General features: G+C 37.7%; 1 protein-coding gene and 1 long non-coding RNA gene across 4 annotated transcripts in view; one reads left to right on the top strand and one right to left on the bottom strand.

Annotated features, from left to right (window-relative positions):
• Nucleotides 1–17,666, top strand: part of PRKN (parkin RBR E3 ubiquitin protein ligase) — a 792,757-nt gene that overhangs the window by 134,144 nt on the left and 640,947 nt on the right. The gene's annotated exons all lie outside the window — the stretch shown is intronic.
• Nucleotides 8,648–16,897, bottom strand: LOC309387706. 2 transcript variants are annotated; one of them, XR_014174644.1, is made up of 3 exons: nucleotides 16,817–16,897; nucleotides 9,052–9,128; nucleotides 8,648–8,885 (listed from the first exon to the last, which is right to left on the bottom strand). It is a non-coding gene; the product is annotated as an uncharacterized lncRNA (long non-coding RNA). The 2 variants fall into 2 exon arrangements; XR_014174645.1 differs by lacking the exon at nucleotides 16,817–16,897 and adding an exon at nucleotides 12,162–12,217.

The raw sequence follows: 17,666 nt of genomic DNA, 5'->3' as shown, positions 1-17,666 counted from the left end.
ATGACTAACATGCTTTGCTTATTCAATCCCTACACATAGGCGATCTGAAACAGCTTTATGTTCATGCTAAAGAATTGTCTCCCATTTAGACTATTTAGGGTCACCTGAAAGCCCATTCTTTCTTGTGTCACCCAATAATTGAGGGAGTAATTGCAATTGAATCAGGAGTAGGTTCTGGCAGGCCCCAATGCCGGTTCGCTCATGTGCGCATGCACAGCGCGATTAAAATTGTTCTCCATGCACAGAACAAAAAAACGAGATGGCGGTACCCATGGTGCTGCCCGGAGAACTGGTTCGGGGGCGTGGCAGGCCTGGGTCACTGCTGGTTCCAGTGAACCAAGCGGCCAAACCACTACCAGTTCAGCCGAACCAGTCCGAACCAGTAGGAACCAACCGCTGAATTGAATGTAGCATACTGAAGGTAAGCAGCTCTTTCTTCTTGCAACTCTCCAGTCTTGCAAACTAGTAAGGAATTTGAATCTAGCCATCAGGATTTCTCATTCCTGACCCTTATATTCAGACAAATTTTAACAAATGGAGTAATCTCTGTCTGATTGCAAATTCAAACAACTGTTACAGTAAGATTGTGTCTGCTGATTGGGTATTAATCTTGCTGAAATAGAGAATTCAAAGGTTGCTGAAAAAGTTTCAATAAATGAAACAGACCAACTCCGAATCAATTATCATGACATATGTTTTCAGTTTGAGGGTCATTTGCCTTAAGAAGAAATTGATTATAAATAAGCCAAATGTGCATTGTTTAATCAACGCAGTGCAGTGATTTTATTATATATGTCATGTAGTTTAAGATTTTTTTCTATATTTTTCTTGTTAGACAGTTTCTATATGCAGTTCCTAAAGTTGCAGTGTTCTGATGATTGACAAGAAAATTACAACAAAATTAGATTGTAATAGCTTTCTGTGGGAATATATGTTCAAGACTTTGAATCTTGAAAAATTCTGCATGACATTTTGTATGTCACAAAGTCACAGAAATGTGACTTTTCAGTGGAGCAGTTGTTGAGCATATGCTATGTAACATATTTTGTGATCACCATAACTAGTTATACTGGAGGATGAAGTCTTACAATCTTCCTGCCAGTGGGAAATTCCTACAATTTCCAGCTGGGATTATTAGGAATTAAAGTCCTTGCAGGAAAAAAATGAGATGATAATTACTCGATAGGAAAAAGGGTGAAATATATAATTGCATTCTTTTCTTTTCCCCCTTATTTTCTTTTTTCTTCTCTTTCTATCTTTTTGTTCATTTTTATATATATATTACTATATTGAAAAAATCAGATGAATAAACAAATAGAAATTGATTTCTAACACATCAGGTAGGCGTCAGGTTGGAGAAAACTGAGCCATTCTGTTGTATTTGAGTGAGAAGCTCTGAAATAAATTCATGAAATGATTGTCTTCCTATCACTTCTCACGTTACTTGCTACCTTGGTTGTAGTGAGGTTTTTGCTTATTTTTCTTCCTCTAATAATACTGAGAGAGAATAAATCTCTTCATCAATCTCAGTAATAAGGTAAGACCTGATCCCTTGCCCTCCATTTGCTTTTACAGCATGGTATAATAATGAATGGGGGATACATTTAATTAACATAATAAATATTTCAGGCAAAGCAGAATTTTAAAAAATGATCTGTTAAGACCCTTTAGCTAGTCCATTTCTAGATTCAAGGCAACTGCTTCAAAACATTGATATGGAGCTAATTATTTATTTATGCAATTTATCAAACACCTCAAACGCTATAGGTGTTTACGTTATTAGGATGCAAAACTATAGAGATATGTACTTTTTACCTGAGGGGTATATGAGAGAGAAATTGATTTTTTAAAAGCCACTTTATTCCTGTCTTGCCTACCATTTGTGCTTCCTTTTCTAAAATTGGGTAATTTTATTTCCATGTTTGCCTCAGTGTTTGTAATTTCTTCACAGATATTGGCATTAGTATTTTGAAGTCCTTAGTTCTTTGGTCTTTTTTTTCTGGAAAAAAAAATCTGTTCACCTGTGATTATCTTAAGAGGTAATTATTGCAGAAAGGTAGTCTTCTTTTTGGAGGTGACTATTCAGTATCTTTATGAGTCTAGAAGTTCTATAAGTCTTTTTATACTTAGTTTTCTATCTTTGGAAGTTTTGGTCTCCTTCTATTTATTCTGAAAATTATGTTTATTCAGATTAAATTGTGCTTAAGTGAAAGCATTAAGAATTGCAATCCGCTTGAACCCAAATGTTTCACTAAGGGCTAGTTTTGTCTTTGCTCCATATGAAGAAAAGTCTTCCTAGTAACTATAAAATCCATTTAACTTTTAATTGATCACACAGGTATTATTTGTTTGGTATTTATTTTTAGAGTAACTGGTTAACCTTATGTGAATAACATTTTTGTAAGTCAGTAAAATTGTGCTGGTTTTTTGTATGAAATTAGCTTTTGGGAACATAATGTACAATTATACAGTTCTTGGTTTGCGATTTACAGTATTGGAGATTTATGGGAGAAATGTTCAGATGAATGCAAAAGCATCTGGGGAAAGGGCATTTCTGAAAGGGCATTCAGAAAAGATACAAAGAATGAATTTTATTTCTGAACATGCATTATACCATTAGATTATAGCAAGCACACAAGAAATATGTCACTTCCCTCTTTTTCTTTTTGCCCCCAGATTGATCAGGCTTTCAAAGGTATGTTTCCTGTGGATTCCAGTCTAGTTTGCGCATGTCCAACTTGTGGCCCATATCACAGTCACTCAGTATTAATCAACCAACAAAGCATTAAAACTGCAGTTTCTGAATATGGGAACTGAACATGTGCATTTGTTCCTTTGCTATTTTAATAGCTTGGGAGTTTCACATTTTATGTGCTTGGATGTCCCGCAAATCCAACCCAGAATGTACAGATTAATTTGAACCAAACACAAATTATTTTCATTTGTTTATCCATTCATCACATTTCTACACTACTCATATCACCTAAGTGACTCTAGACTGCTTACAGTAAAATTAATTATGTTGACACAGAGTGATCAGTTGAATGATTCCTTCTGTGATAGCTTTGTTTGTTTTTCAATGTAAAACAAATTACTAGGCTGCTAATTAAAGAAAATGAACTATGGGGAGAAATGCTGTTTAAACCCTTTCCCTTTCTTTGACTTGTTTGTTCCTGAAGCAGCTCTCTCTCTTTCTTGTTATCTTTCCTTTGTAAGGAAATATGTAATTGGGTGCCAATTCTGCCCTTTTGTACTATTATTGGACCATCAGAGATATCCTTCAGAAATCTGACACTCTTATTTTATTAGAGCAAGGTATAAAGTCATCACCATTGCTATTCAGATTTTAAAAGAAGAGTACAGAACAATGAAGCATTTATAAAATCAAAGTATAATAAGTTTAAAGAAAAAAATTAAGAACCCTCACAAAAAAGTATCAACTTAAAGGAGAAATACTCTGATGTTTTTTTCTGGAATTCATTGCAAATTTAGTTGAATAAAGTCTGTTCTTAAATTTATTTGTTTTGTCCTGGATGTCTTTCACATCATATTCAGAAGATGACAGTGTCACAGATTCTGTAAAATTACTTGTCAAAATGAGATGCCATTGATATCTTAAAAGAGGAAAAAATGTTGCATGCATCATCATTTCCACATCATTGTCCAATGTTCCATACTAATAACTCCATAAAATATACAAAAGCAAGACATAACTACTGTATTATGCTCATGTAAACCCCATTTAGCTATAATACAAGAATGCATAAAGAAAGATAACAACGAAGGACTCAAGAGATAGCACATATTATTTATTAAATAAGACAGTGGCGGAGACATATAGAGGAATACTTTGCACTGGGACTGAGTGCAGAAAGGAATTAATGGTCAGTTCTTGAAGGAAAGCTAATGATTTATTATAAAATGAACATGGGTAGAATGTTTTAATGATTAATAATAATACCTAGTGCTATGTTATTTGAGTCTCCAAAATATGGTACACAGAATCATAACCTATTAGTAACGATCCCAAGGAATATAAATTAATTGATTGCTCCCTTGCAAGTCCTGAAAAAAAATGGATTTCAGAGTGCAGTAAAAGATGCAGATTTTTCATGCACATTTTACTATTTTATGGCAGTACAATGCTTCAAATTTAGTTCCAAAAGTTGCTTTATAGAGTGTGCAGGACTGTTTGCAACTCTTTAAAGCAACCACATCTTCTTCCCAGTTGCCTTCTTGTCGTAGGTTTCAGAAAATTTGGGGACCCCCTCCTGTACAGAAATCCAAACTTCCTTCTTGTTTTATACTGTCATGGATCTCATCATATACACCTAGTGATAATTGCTAACCTCATTGCTTCAAACAGAAATTGAAATAAATAGAATGGAAATGAACTGTAAAATGACTCTGTGATCATAACCAATAATTAGATACTCTTCATCCCCTTTTTCTGTTAACATGCTTACAAGGCAGATCAAATTGAGTTCTAATAAATCTTGTCCTGAGGTGGTTCTTCTAAACATCATTTTAGAACAGAATATCATATCATATGTACACATGCAGCAAGAATAAAATAGAATTCTTTTATTGGCCAAATGTGATTGGACACACAAGGAATTTGTCTTTGGTACATATGTATTAGATGCTTATACCTGAGTATATCCAGGGAGGTTAATGTTAAGGGGTTCAAGGATGAGCATGCTTCCTGAGTTCACTGAGTAAGCTGAAGTCAACATGAAAGAGTCTGGAAGTACAAAATGGGGGAATGAGTAATGAGTTGCCTAAAGTCCTGGGGTCTAGGTCAGTGATGGCGAACCTTTTTTGGCTCGCGTGCCATAAGTGGGGGGAGTGCAGAGGGGTCATGTGCGGGCATGCCACACCCATAATGCAATCCGCTACCCCTCCAGTGCGCATGCGCACACTACAGGTGTGACCCCCCATTTTTTGCATGCTTTTTTCATCCTCCCCAGGCTCCAGAGGCTTTATAGGAGCCTGGGGAGGGTGGAAACAGCCTCCCCCACCCCCCGGAAGCCCTCTGAAGGCTTCAGGGACCTTCAGGAGGCTTCCCTGAAGCCTCCGGAGCAGTCAAAATGAACCTCCGCGCAAACCGGAAGTCACTTCCGGTTTGCTCGGAGGGTTGTTTGAGCGCTCCGAAGGCTTAAGGGACCTTCAGGATGCTTCCCTGAAGCCTCTGGAGCAGTCAAAACGAACCTCCAAGCAAACCGGAAGTCACTTCCTGTTTGCTCGGAGGGTCGTTTTGAGCGCTCCGAAGCTTCAGGGACCTTCAGGACACTTCCTTGAAGCCTCCGGAGCAGTCAAAACGAATCTCCAAACAAACTGGAAGTCCGTTCCCGAACTTCCGGTTTGCCCGTAGGCTGATTTTTTGCACTCCGGAGGCTTCAGGGAAGCTCATGAAGCCTCTGGAGGGCCTCCAGGGGGGGGCGGGGAGGCTCTTTTCACCCTCCCCAGGCTCCTATAAAGCCTCTGGAGCCTGGGGAGGGCTAAAAATGGCTTTAAAAAAGGGTGAACTCAGCACCTCGTGTGCCCTGATAAATGGCTCCGCGTGCCACAGGTTCGCCATCACTGGTCTAGGTTTTATGACACTACTATTCGTATTTTGTACTAGGAAAACTATGTTTCAATGGCAAGGTTCCTGATGGACTGGTTTATAGTTTTCCTCCTGGATAAGCAAACAACTGTGTCAAAATATAAGCAAGGAATAATATGCTAAAACACACATTACCATAAGTTGCACCTTTTGTGAGCTCAATGGTATGTCCCTGAGGGATTTTTAGAAACCATTGGAATATAAATGTTTGCCTTCGGGGAAGTGTGTATATGTCTAAGGACAAAATGTAAGTTTTTAAGAACTGAGTTTTTTGAAGAGAAGAACACTGAAAAGCAAAAGCTGTGGGTTATAGCAATTGTGCTTCACAAATCTGACATCTAGATAGCACACAGCAAGCAGCATCCTTTAGAATTCTTTGTTTTTCAGGGATGCTCTCTTAATAAGTAACACCTTAATTTTTCAGGGCATGGCTTCAGGAGAAATCTTCTTTATACAGATTGTTGCCTTATTATACTTCTAAGTGCATGAATAAACACAAGATGAGACAGAAATAAACATAGTTTGAGATGTTACTGCTTGAAAAAAGATTGAATTTCCTAATCTATGCTGGAGGAAATCTGGGAATTGGCAGAATACTACCTCACTTTCAGGAAATTAGAAGTGAAATTTGAAGTGCAAACCCAAAGTGTGTCCATGATATCAAAAGCAAACAAGGCACCTGAATTCATCCATTCCTACACATGATGAAGCTGATATCGTAAAACAGGAGAGTTGGTGCTTTGGCCACACCCAACAAGTTAGCTTTGCAAATTGTATGTTTTCTGCCATGATCTTTTCTTTGGGGCAAGAGTACAATATTTCGGCTGGGGAAAATCATGCATTCCAGTGCTTGCAAGGATAGTTTATTTATTAGACTGGTAGCTGCCTTTTATTCAGGCGCTCAAGGCAGCATATATAGCATTTCCTCTTCTCATTTTCCTCCACCACAACTCTTTGTGGTAGTTTGGGTTGAAAGAGAATCACTGGACAGAAGACACCCAGACAACAGCTTTGTCTGTGTTCGGACTACAATTGGAGCCTTTCCATTTATAGTCCAATGCCTTGACCATTATGCTACACTAATGTATGGTAAATATCTTTTAGTGTATTTCTAAATTTGGACATTTTTCACCAATAAGTTACTAGCATAACTCAAAAAAGATAAGAATGTTTTCAAAATAAGCTTACTATCTTGAATAGCAGTTGTTGAAGGGATTCATATGCAAATCATTTGGCTAAGCAACACCTTTCATTTTTTTTCTCCTTTTTGGACTGAATCTATTTTGAGCTCACAAACAAGGGACCATCTATTGACTAATGGTGATAATGATCTGACATTTATGTGGTGCATGTCAGGCAGATAGACCCCAAATGGCTTTATAAATGGTCCCACTAGATGTTACTCATTGTGTACAGTATATAAGGAGCACTTTGCTAAATGTTGAAATGTAAATACTGGAAAGTTGCAAGATCTGTATTATTTCTTTCCATAGTTTTAAATTACTGGCAATATTTCTACACTTGATAGTTGGATGGTTACACTGTTACACTTTAAAAAATTGACAAACTGGTCTTTGGAGAAAAATAATTCTTAATTTGTTGACTGGAAATTCTAGAATATTGTTTGTGTTTTGCTGTATTTTGTGGCACCTCTGTATACATTTAGAAGAGAAATACTTTTCTTGAACGTGTGTTTGGCATGTTCAAGTTGTGTCTTTGTCATAGTCCTTTACAAAAAAAATCCCTCTAAATATCTGTCACTAACAAGGAGTCATCACAGAGAAGGACATTTCAAACCCTTGGCCATCTCTTGTGTGCTGTTATCAAGAATTTCCCAAAGTTTATATCAAACTGTTGTTTTAAATGTGAACAAATAGAAAATAAAAATAAAGGATAGAGAGTGATTCTATGATTCATTTAATCTATCTGTGGAGGCTGTGGATGAGATTCTCCAGAAGGCTTTAAGAAAAGACTTAACAGCTTCCACTTATTGTTGGTTTATCTGGTCTTCCTGCACATTGCAAAAGGTTGGACCAGATTCTCTTCCAACTCTGCAGAATCATGATTTCATGATTCTATAATCGTATTTACAACATTTCATTTCAATTAAATATAAATAAATTTTAATTAAATGTGATTCTACCTACTACTTTTTCAAATGTACAGTATCCTTTGACTAGTGCAAATGCATCTCCAGAAAAAAAAGTAGGGTATCCCGACTTTATGCCCTTAGTTTATGTCCTGATAGTCCCAAAATCATAATTGTAATGCAGTAAGTATTGGTATTGCTACATAAAATTAAGGTAGGAGATGATCAGGCTGAGCCCAAAGGAGGGATCAAACTTATCATCAGTCTCCAATACATTTGCACCCACAAGAGAGCCAAGTCCAGCCACTTAAATTCCATTGACTCTTATCTACTTATCTATATAGACTTATATTCATCTGTATTGCCTGGACTCCTGATTTCTTGCACATGATGTGTAGCATGAAAAGTTAATCCTAGCACTTAGAGATTTCCGTGAAACTAAATGGTAGAAGATCTGGGTCAGGCAGAAGAAAGTACTTCTCCTTAGTACCACACTGCAGGATATTACTCTCGTTGGAATCAACCTGACTTGTAAGATTATACAGGGAGAAAACAGCTCCATTTCCATTCCCACTTCTACTTACTTCCACTAAGAAGTAAAGTGGGCTGATAATGGCTCTTTGGAGGAACCTTCCAGTTAAAAAAAAAAATTGCTAAATGTGTTCCTTCCCTGACCATATTTAAGAAAATTCTAAAAAACCAGGCTGTTTCATAAACTGTTGGTATAGAATTAGCCACTGGTTTCTATTGATTTAAGGTATTTGACTGCTTATGATGTATTAATAATAGATGCTTTAATTAGATGGACCATAGATGTTTTTAATTGTTTTCTCCACCTGTAAACTACCAAGAGTAACTATGGATTGCAGCAAGAGAAAAATGCCATAAATACATATAATAAATAAAGCAAAAGGCAATGATGCCTCTCAATATGGATTGCTTTAAAGATTTAAATTATGGAAATGGAGAGAAAAGAACACTGTGAATATTACCTTTAGTTCCAGAATCAGTATGCCTTTGAATGCCAGTTGCTGGGTAACAGTAGCAGGAGGTTTGCTGTTTCAGTCACCTTATGATTATGGATTTAAAACGACAATTCATTAACTATTGTAGAACAAGCCTAGGGAACTAGATATCCAGTGGAATTTCTTCCAGTGTTCCTAACATCCGTAGAATCTTCCTTGAAATCTGAAATTGTGTGAAAGAATTCCTGTTTGCAAAATGAATCATAAGCTGAACTCAATCAGAATTTATCTTTAGACACCCCCCTCCCCCAGTATGAATAGAAATGTTCTGGAACTGAGGGCAAAGAACATTGAAGAAGATGATGCTCCAGATGTACCTTTTCACATACCTTTCAGGCTACATAATGACCGCTAGGTGCATGAGGTACAGCTGTGCAGATGTTTGGATCTCGTGCAGGCAGCTTCTCTGTAAAATAAATAATATTTTCACATGATAGTTGTATAAATCTAGGAAAATACCTGTTTGAGTTAAGGAATTGGTGACAGGTTGGTACTCCTTTACTGACTTACTAAATCCAATACAATATAATGCAATAGCAGAACTGGAAGGGACCTTGGAGGACTTCTAGTCCAAACCCCTGCCCAGGCAGGAAACCCTATACTGTTTCAGATAACAAATCCCCTACATTTTCCTGACCTCCATGATTGCCATCCAAACCAGTGGTGGGATTCAGAATTTTTTACTACCGGTTCTGTGGCTGTGGCTTGGTGTGTGTGGCATGGCTTGGTGTGCGTGGCTTGGTGGGCATGGCAGGGGAAAGATACTGCAAAATCCCCATTTTCTCCCGATCAGCTGGGACTCGGGAGGCAGAGAATAGATGAGGGTGTGACTAGTCAGAGGTGGTATTTACTGGTTCTCCGAACTACTCAAAATTTCCGCTAACCGGTTCTCCAGAACTGATCAGAACCTGCTGAATACCATCTCTGATCCAGACCCAAAAAAGGATGAAAGTCTTCTTTAAGGAGAAGGTGCCTACAAATGGACCAAATATTTCATATCTTGTGGGATACCTGAATCTTGGGAATGGGTTCCTGCAAACGATTGCAGCTCCAGAATATTTGTACATTCCTCTGTAATTAGGCCAAATGGGTAGCAACATTTCTCCTGTACAGGTAGTCCTGCAATTGAGCCCCAAAATTATGTTGCTAAGCAAGAAATTTGTTAGGTGAGTTTTGCCCCATTTTATGACTTTTTTTTCCAGAGTTGATAAATGAATCACTGCAGTTGTTAAATTAGTAACATGGTTGTTAAGCAAATCTGACTTCCCAAATGACTTTGCTTGCCAGAAGGTCACAAAAGGGGATCATATGACCCCGGGACTCTGCATCCGTCATGCAGAGATGAACCAGTTGTCAAACATCCGAATTTAAATCACGTGACCGTGGGGATGCTGCAATGGTCATAAGTGTGAAAATGGTCGTACGTTACTGTTTCCAGTGCCATTGTAACTTTGAATGGTCATTAAACTGTTGCAAGTCGAGGACTATCTGTATTCTAATCCCTATATGTACAAGAATTTGGGGATTCCAAGTAAGTTATCTCAATGCATCCTTACGAAGAAAAGTTGCAGTAAAAAATTTACAAGGCCAGCATAAAAATTGGAGGGAAGGAGAGACACGGATCAAAATGTAGAGAAAAGATTAATCTTTGCAGGCCAATCACAAGTGCCAGTTTTTGTTTTTTTTAAAAAAAGTTTCCCAGAATTACTTTCCCAGCCCTTTGTCAGACCCATCCTACTTCCTGTTATATGTACTCTGAATCTGATTAGTAAACACCTAATGCCCAAGTGGTGGCTCAGTGGCTAAAACGCTGAGCTTGTCGATCAGAAAGGTTGGCAATTTGGCGGTTCAAATCCCTAGCGCCGCGTAATAGAGTGAGCTCCCGTTACTTGTCCCAGCTTCTACCAACCTAGCAGTTTGAAAGCAAGTAAAAAATGCAAGTAGAAAAACAGGAACCACCTTTGGTGAGAAGGTAACACCGTTCTGTGCACATTCAGCATTTAGTCATGCCGGCCACATGACCACGGAGATGTTTTCAGACAGTGCTGGCTCTTTGGCTTTGAAATGGAGATGAGCACCGCCCCCCTACAGTCAGGAATGACTAGCACATACGTGCGAGAGGAAACCTTTACCTTTAATGCCCAAGTGAAATCTTACTATCCTTTATGTGGTATAGTGAATATATTAAACTTTCTGATTTGAGACAGCATTACTTTTTTTTTTCCTGAAAACAAACCCAAAATTTGTTTATGGCTAACCTTTTATTACCAAATACTATTATTTGGCATCCTGTACGACGTATTACATTACTAGAAGTTTCCAGTACTGAATAAATTCAACAATTTATTTAACAATTTTGCAAAGGTGGATTATTTACATAATCTCTCTCATAGTGGTATACATAATATTGCCATGATCTGTTTGTTTTAGTATTAATTAAAAACCTAACTTTGTCTTCTTATGGTCCTTAGAAGCTCACAGGAATTCATTTCTTTCTGTCTTTGTTTATAGATTAGGACCCAAGAGACTCAAGCAGTATATACCACACTCAGTTAGGTAGTCCGATGGAAATCATACACTGCTCCCTAATTTTGTTTGATTAAAGCAGATATATTTATTTACATCTGGATTCTGAAATTGAAAAGTAGAGATAAACTAATAATCAGATGCTGTTTTTAGCGTTAAGATAAATTAATTTGAAGTACTAAACCACAGTAGCACATGAGAAATCTCTCCTCTTTCAGCCCATTGACTAATAGCATAGTGATGGCGAACCTATGGCTCATGTGCCAGAGATGGCATGCAGAGCCCTCTCTCTAGGCACACGCACCATCGCCAGCTGCTCTTCTTGGTGTTCACCAGCTGGCTTTTGCAGGCACTGGAGTGCCGGAAAACGGCCCGAAATACGGCCCGAAAATTACCCCCAAAATGGCCAAAAACAACCAAAAAACAGGCATGCATGTGCTGGCTAACCAGTCTTTGGGTTTCTGGTGCTCCAGTGCATGCACTTGTTCACATACATGTGCATGCATGCACGTTCCGGTTTGGGCACTTGGTGCCGAAAAGGTTGGCCATCACTTCTCTACAACTTCCTCCTCTCAATTTAGCAAAAAAAGCAGGTAATGACTCAGTGGCCGATGATGGCCACTGTACTGCCCATCTGTTCAAAAAGAACACACACACACACTCACTCTCTCTCACACACACACATTATTGTATGAAGATATACAGCCAGAAGTACATTTAGTTGTAATGTTTTGTGCTCTTCGTTTTGACTGTCTTATTTCTTATTCTGTTTTTTTTGCTGTCATCTTACTTTGTTTATTCTATTTTCTTTAAAATGCCTTCAGTATTTATTGGTGAAAAGGCAGAGTTTTTCTATACACAGAAATAATGCTTTGGAACAGTTTTGTACAGTTAGCCAATGAGAGTAACTCACTTATGCTATTTTCATCCAGAACTGATCACATGGGGCAAGAATGCTCCAGATCTTCCTTCCTAATTAAAACAAATAAATTCCCAAATAAATAAAGGACTTATTTCACACGGCTGATGAAACTGTATATAATAACAAAACTGCAGGTCTTAAAGTGTAACAAGATATTCTTGTTACAAAAGACTAAGCAAATGGAATGACATTTTCTTGTAGTAACCTTTATCATTACCTTTCCAATCAATCTAAACTTAAATCTAGAAAGGTAGGTGATGAACATCTATGTTTTGCTTTCTAAAATGTTGTGTACTATACATGATGGCATCAGTAGATAGGTAAATTGTGGCTGGTATATTCTGGATGGTTGAGTGGTTCAATCTACTAAGTATGTAAACTTTCCAATTTAAGGATCAAGAATCATTGTAAATTTACCAGAAAAAAATGCAACAAGAATTTTCTGCTCATCGGACTTCCTTTCCTATTTTTGTAATGCACAATTTCTGTATGATAAATCTTATCATTTGGGATATTTAAAAAAAAAATTGAGATGTTCTATGTGAGATTTTACTGTTGCTCGCATAATCATATGCTACTTTAATAGTACACTAAATCATCCATAAAGTAGAAGGCCAAAACCATCATTGTAATAAATAAATAAATAAATTAAAAATGGTTTTGACATTCTACTTTATGGACAATTATATTGATGAGCAATAATGGAATGATATTTCATTTTTTTCCTTCTCTTACTGAAGCCATGCAAAAACACATGTTCAGTTGATTTCAATGTTTTTCGGAATTGTATGAATCCCTTGAAGGACCTCTGTACCTTGATTATTTACAAGTTTAGCTTGAAAAAATGGGGGATCATATTCATATCCTTATATGGCAAACTTTCTAAGAACTCAGGATTTTTTTTTTACAAACTTCTTAATGCAACTTATACATGAATGCCAAAAGAATCGGTCCCAAACCTTTTATAATGTGGTCGAACAGAAGATGTTTTTGTCCTTGTTCCCAATGAAGTAACTTCTTACATCTTTCTATCACATTATAACTGCTACTTACAGGGATTCAACAGAACAAGATTCCAAGCGATAATTTGTACAAATCACTTTGGAGTTGTTCCAGTTGCAGTCAAATGCTGCAACCACTATCTGCTCTAGAGTTAATTATTCCTGAAATGATCTTAGCCCTGAAGATTTCATGCTCTGCTCTGAATTTTCTCTACTTTTCAGAACTCCCCACAGTAAAATACATTAGGGCAAACCAGTCTACTCTGTTTTGATGGGAAGAAATTAATTATGATAATCCCCAAGCCATAAATACTAACTAGCAGCAGTGGAACTTTTCAAGTAAATATGGTCCTAACTAGATTTATGAGAACATGTGGCTGGTGCCAATCTATGTCTTATTAGTAAATAAGACATGTGATGTGACATAATTTCCAATTCCCTCATGGATTCCTCACGTAGAAATGTTTTGAAGAAAAGGACATGTTTTTCGCTGTCCCCTTTTCATATGGGACACATCTACATTTCACATGGTTTAAATCAATCAAATTAAGTTGCTTCCTGTAATGAATTCCAGCAGCCTTGAAGTGTTGTGTTCATGTATTCTCCCTTCTGAATACATTTTAAATGCAGCTGCTAAACAGCTGTCAATCACCCTGACAACTCATATATGCAAAGTATATCTTGATTCAGAACTCAGTAGGATGTGGCTTTTTTTCTAGTATTTCTAATAGCATGAATAATTGCTGGTCAAGTTAAATTAGGACATGACACCACATTTTCTGCTACTATCATTGTTCTGTCATTTTCAGGATCAACATTTGTGGGCTAGCAGATTGCCATTCTGGGATTGCACATGCATGGATTGAATTCACTCAGCTATAGAACTGCAATGATTCTGTATTGACTTTCAATCATTCTGCATTGACATTCAGTGATTCACAGATGCTCTTGTGAGCAGGCAGTTAAACTAAACAACTTCTAAGTTCTCTTCCAGATATTATTCTCTGGATGGAATTTGAGCCAGATTTGGGTATTTTGGTTTTGATGTCTGTCTTTGTGTCTTTATGGTTTCTATTTCACTTGTCATACAGTTGCAGATAGGCCTCGACTTACAACAGTAATGGAGCCTGGAACTTTCCATGTATGTCATGACAGTCATAACTTGAAATATAACCAACAACCAATCCAGTTTTATGACATTTTTGTGGCAGTCATTCAGTGAATATGGGGCCTGTGTGTGTGACACAAGACGAACACAGCAAACGTAAAGTGAATACAGTTGTTGTTCAATTAATGCCAAAAATGGTTAAGCAAACTCATTGTTCAGCAAAATGTTGCTGGCAAAAGTGTAATAAATAATCATGTGACTGCAGGACCATGTAAATGGCCATAAATGCATTGTCTGGTTGTCAGGTACCTCAAATGCAATCATGTAATAATTTTAATTTAATAAATTTAATAATAATAATTTAATAAATTAATAAATTATTATTATTATGTGACTGGCAGCGGCATCTATTGGAATTTGGAAAGTACATTGCAGTTTCGGGGTGGGATGGTCTATCATAACTTCCAACAGTCTCTAAGCAACTACTTATAGGTCATGAACTACTTGTAATAATTGAAAAAAATCTAGCCTGTCTTTAAGGCAGATTCCAAAATGTGCACATGTGTGTGTGTGAGGTATTAGACCTTGAGTTCAGTTGTATATGTTTATCTCTGTTGTTTTGTGCTTCTGACAAATGGCATTTGATCATTATAATAGATTATTAGCAACAGTTTCAAACTCCACTCATGGCCAAGTGCGTTTTCTTTATACTCTCCTCAACATCTGTTCTTGCAAGAACAGTATGAGATTGATATAGAACAGCAGGCAGTGTCACGTGGTCATGGCAGTGTCACGTGATATATCAGGACTCCCCCCCCTTCGTTAAACTGGGTGTAGGTGTGGGCAGTGAGGACCGGGAGTTTGACAACCCTGTAGTACTGAAGAAAACACCTGATGGAGAGGCAGTGTAATGTTGTAGTAATTAAGGTGTCGGCTAGGATGAAGGAAATCAAGGTTATATTCCAAGTTCAGCCAGGATGTTCTCTTGATGACCAGGAACTAGTTACTGTGCCCTGTGAGAGAGTGTGTGTGTGTGTGTGTGTGTGTGTGTGTGTGTGTGTACATCTTCAGGCTGGGTTTTGGGCTTAAAGTGTGATCGGAGCTGCCGTCTTTCTATAACTCTTGATGGGTGTGTGTGGAGTGCTGGCTTTGTACTAATTTTGAAGGAACCAGGTTAATCTCCAAAACAGAACACTTCAACAAGAGAATAATTATGGAATCTATCAAAATAGAGAAACACCCCCACAACATGAATAAACATGACAATACCTCCCGCCTACCAGACATCTGGAAACCAGCCCTAGTCAACAAACGAGCCCCACCCACTACCCAGGCTGTTACAATACGAAACAACAATAGACACACACCAATCAGCACCAATCTACCAATCATGATACAACCACACAATCAATCATTCCACTTACTGAAATAAAGCCAGCACTCCACACACACCCACACCCCATGTGTGTGTGTGTGTGTTGTGTTTGTGCTGATAAATAAATAAAGGGAGACTAGTATAGATCTATTTCAAGCTATTTAGCACTCATCAGCTAACCCTAACCCTTACTGGGATTTGAACCTAGGCTAGTAAGGGTATAGCTAGCTGATGAGAGCTAAATAGCTTGAAATAGATCTATACTAGTCTCCCTTTATTTGTTTATCAGCACAAACACAACACAAATGTAACAAAGGCAACATTAAAAATATGGTTTTCTGCCTGGATGGTCTCCTGGAGTGAGCCGAAGGATAGAAAAGGGAAGCAGAGTGTTCCCTCCCATATTTGGGCATACCAGGGGTTGTGACACAATACATACATACATACATACATACATACATACATACATACATACATACGAGAGAGAGAGAGAGAGAGAGAGAGAGAGTATATATATATATACACACACACACACACACACTCCTGAATGCAAGATAGAGTATAAATTGTCATTAATCATCATGTCCTCCATTGAATCACAGCCCCTCTGATGAATAAATAAAGGCTTTTAATTCATGCCATGCTACATTGGCTGCATTGTGGTTAACTATTCAGGCAATTGTCCCCTAGCAAATTAACCTACGAACTCCAAAAAATCATACCCACTGTCTTAGACAGCTTCTTAATTTAACTTAATTTTATGCCAGCTGGAACACTATTTTCTTGTCTGGATGAAAATTGTATCAAATAATTTCCATATTACAGCTTAATTGTTGAAGGAATGGAAAATAGGTACGTAGAGGGAGATGAGACTAGTTAATGGACCAAAACAGTTCTGAACTTTATGAACAACAGAGATTTTTCAGAAATTCTGTTACGGTTTCATAGCTCTAATTACTTTTATTTAGTTTAAAAGTCAAATATTTACAAGTTTTGGAAGGCAAAAGCTGTACATTTCTCACTCCCAAAGCTCATGAACTAACCATAAACCTAACCATAAAATCCTTTATATATTCTCATGCCTCACTTTTTATTGTTAGGGAAGTTCCTTTTGAATGGCTAAATTGCAGTAAGAATTTAATGTTATTCGAGATGTACTTACTAAAATGTGCCCATCACAATGGACATCTCTCAGTCTCTTCTGTCTGTTAGATCTACTTAGACCCCCTCCATCTCTCTTTGTTTAGAAAATGGAATCAAGTTTATTTATAGGAGAAAATTCTACTTTCAGGAGAAAATCATCATCTTCTGTAAAAAAGGATATATGATGTTTTTTATGAATTTGAACTTATAGAGTTCAAATATATTGAGTTGTATTTGGAGACAGATGGAACTATAAATTCCAGTATGCAACATCTTACAATATTACAGGGAACAAAACAAGTCTTCTACTATTGTTAGCCATCTCACCATTGCTTTTCCTTCTCAAAGGTAAATCTTTAGAATCAGGTGTCAAACTGGTGGCCTGCCTGCTGGATGCATCACATGGAGGCCATGCACACCCCAGCTCTGCAAAGAGAAAAAACACGTGACGGCAACATGATGCCACGAGTTGGACACCTGTGGTTTAGATTGAGAAGTTTGTGCTTGTTCTGACCTAGGCTTCCCAAGAGCATGAAGCAAACTCCTGGTCCTGACAAAAACCCCTTTTATTAATTTCCTGTGAATTCTGCTCGTTCACAGACAGCAAAGTCTTTCAAGGGAGGATTTACATTCACAGACCTTATCTGGTGTAGAGAGCTGCCAGGCCGATATCTGTAAAACTTGACAAGGAGTCTAATTGTCTCCTGCAAACTCCACTCCCCTTTTGCTCCTCTTTTATTTCCGCTTGGAGGGGCCATTCATCGTCCACTTGTGGCCTTACTCCCAAGTCAACCCCTGTTCTTTAGCTGTTCCCTTCATTTGGCAACTCTGCACATGCACCAGTGACGTGCAGTCAGGTGAGGCAGGTG

Source organism: Natrix helvetica (assembly GCF_964273705.1).
Source record: "Natrix helvetica genome assembly, chromosome: 2".
Lineage (NCBI taxonomy): Eukaryota > Metazoa > Chordata > Lepidosauria > Squamata > Natricidae > Natrix > Natrix helvetica.
The sequence above is the reverse complement of the archived record's forward strand: the minus strand, read 5'-3'. Positions and strand labels throughout refer to the sequence as shown.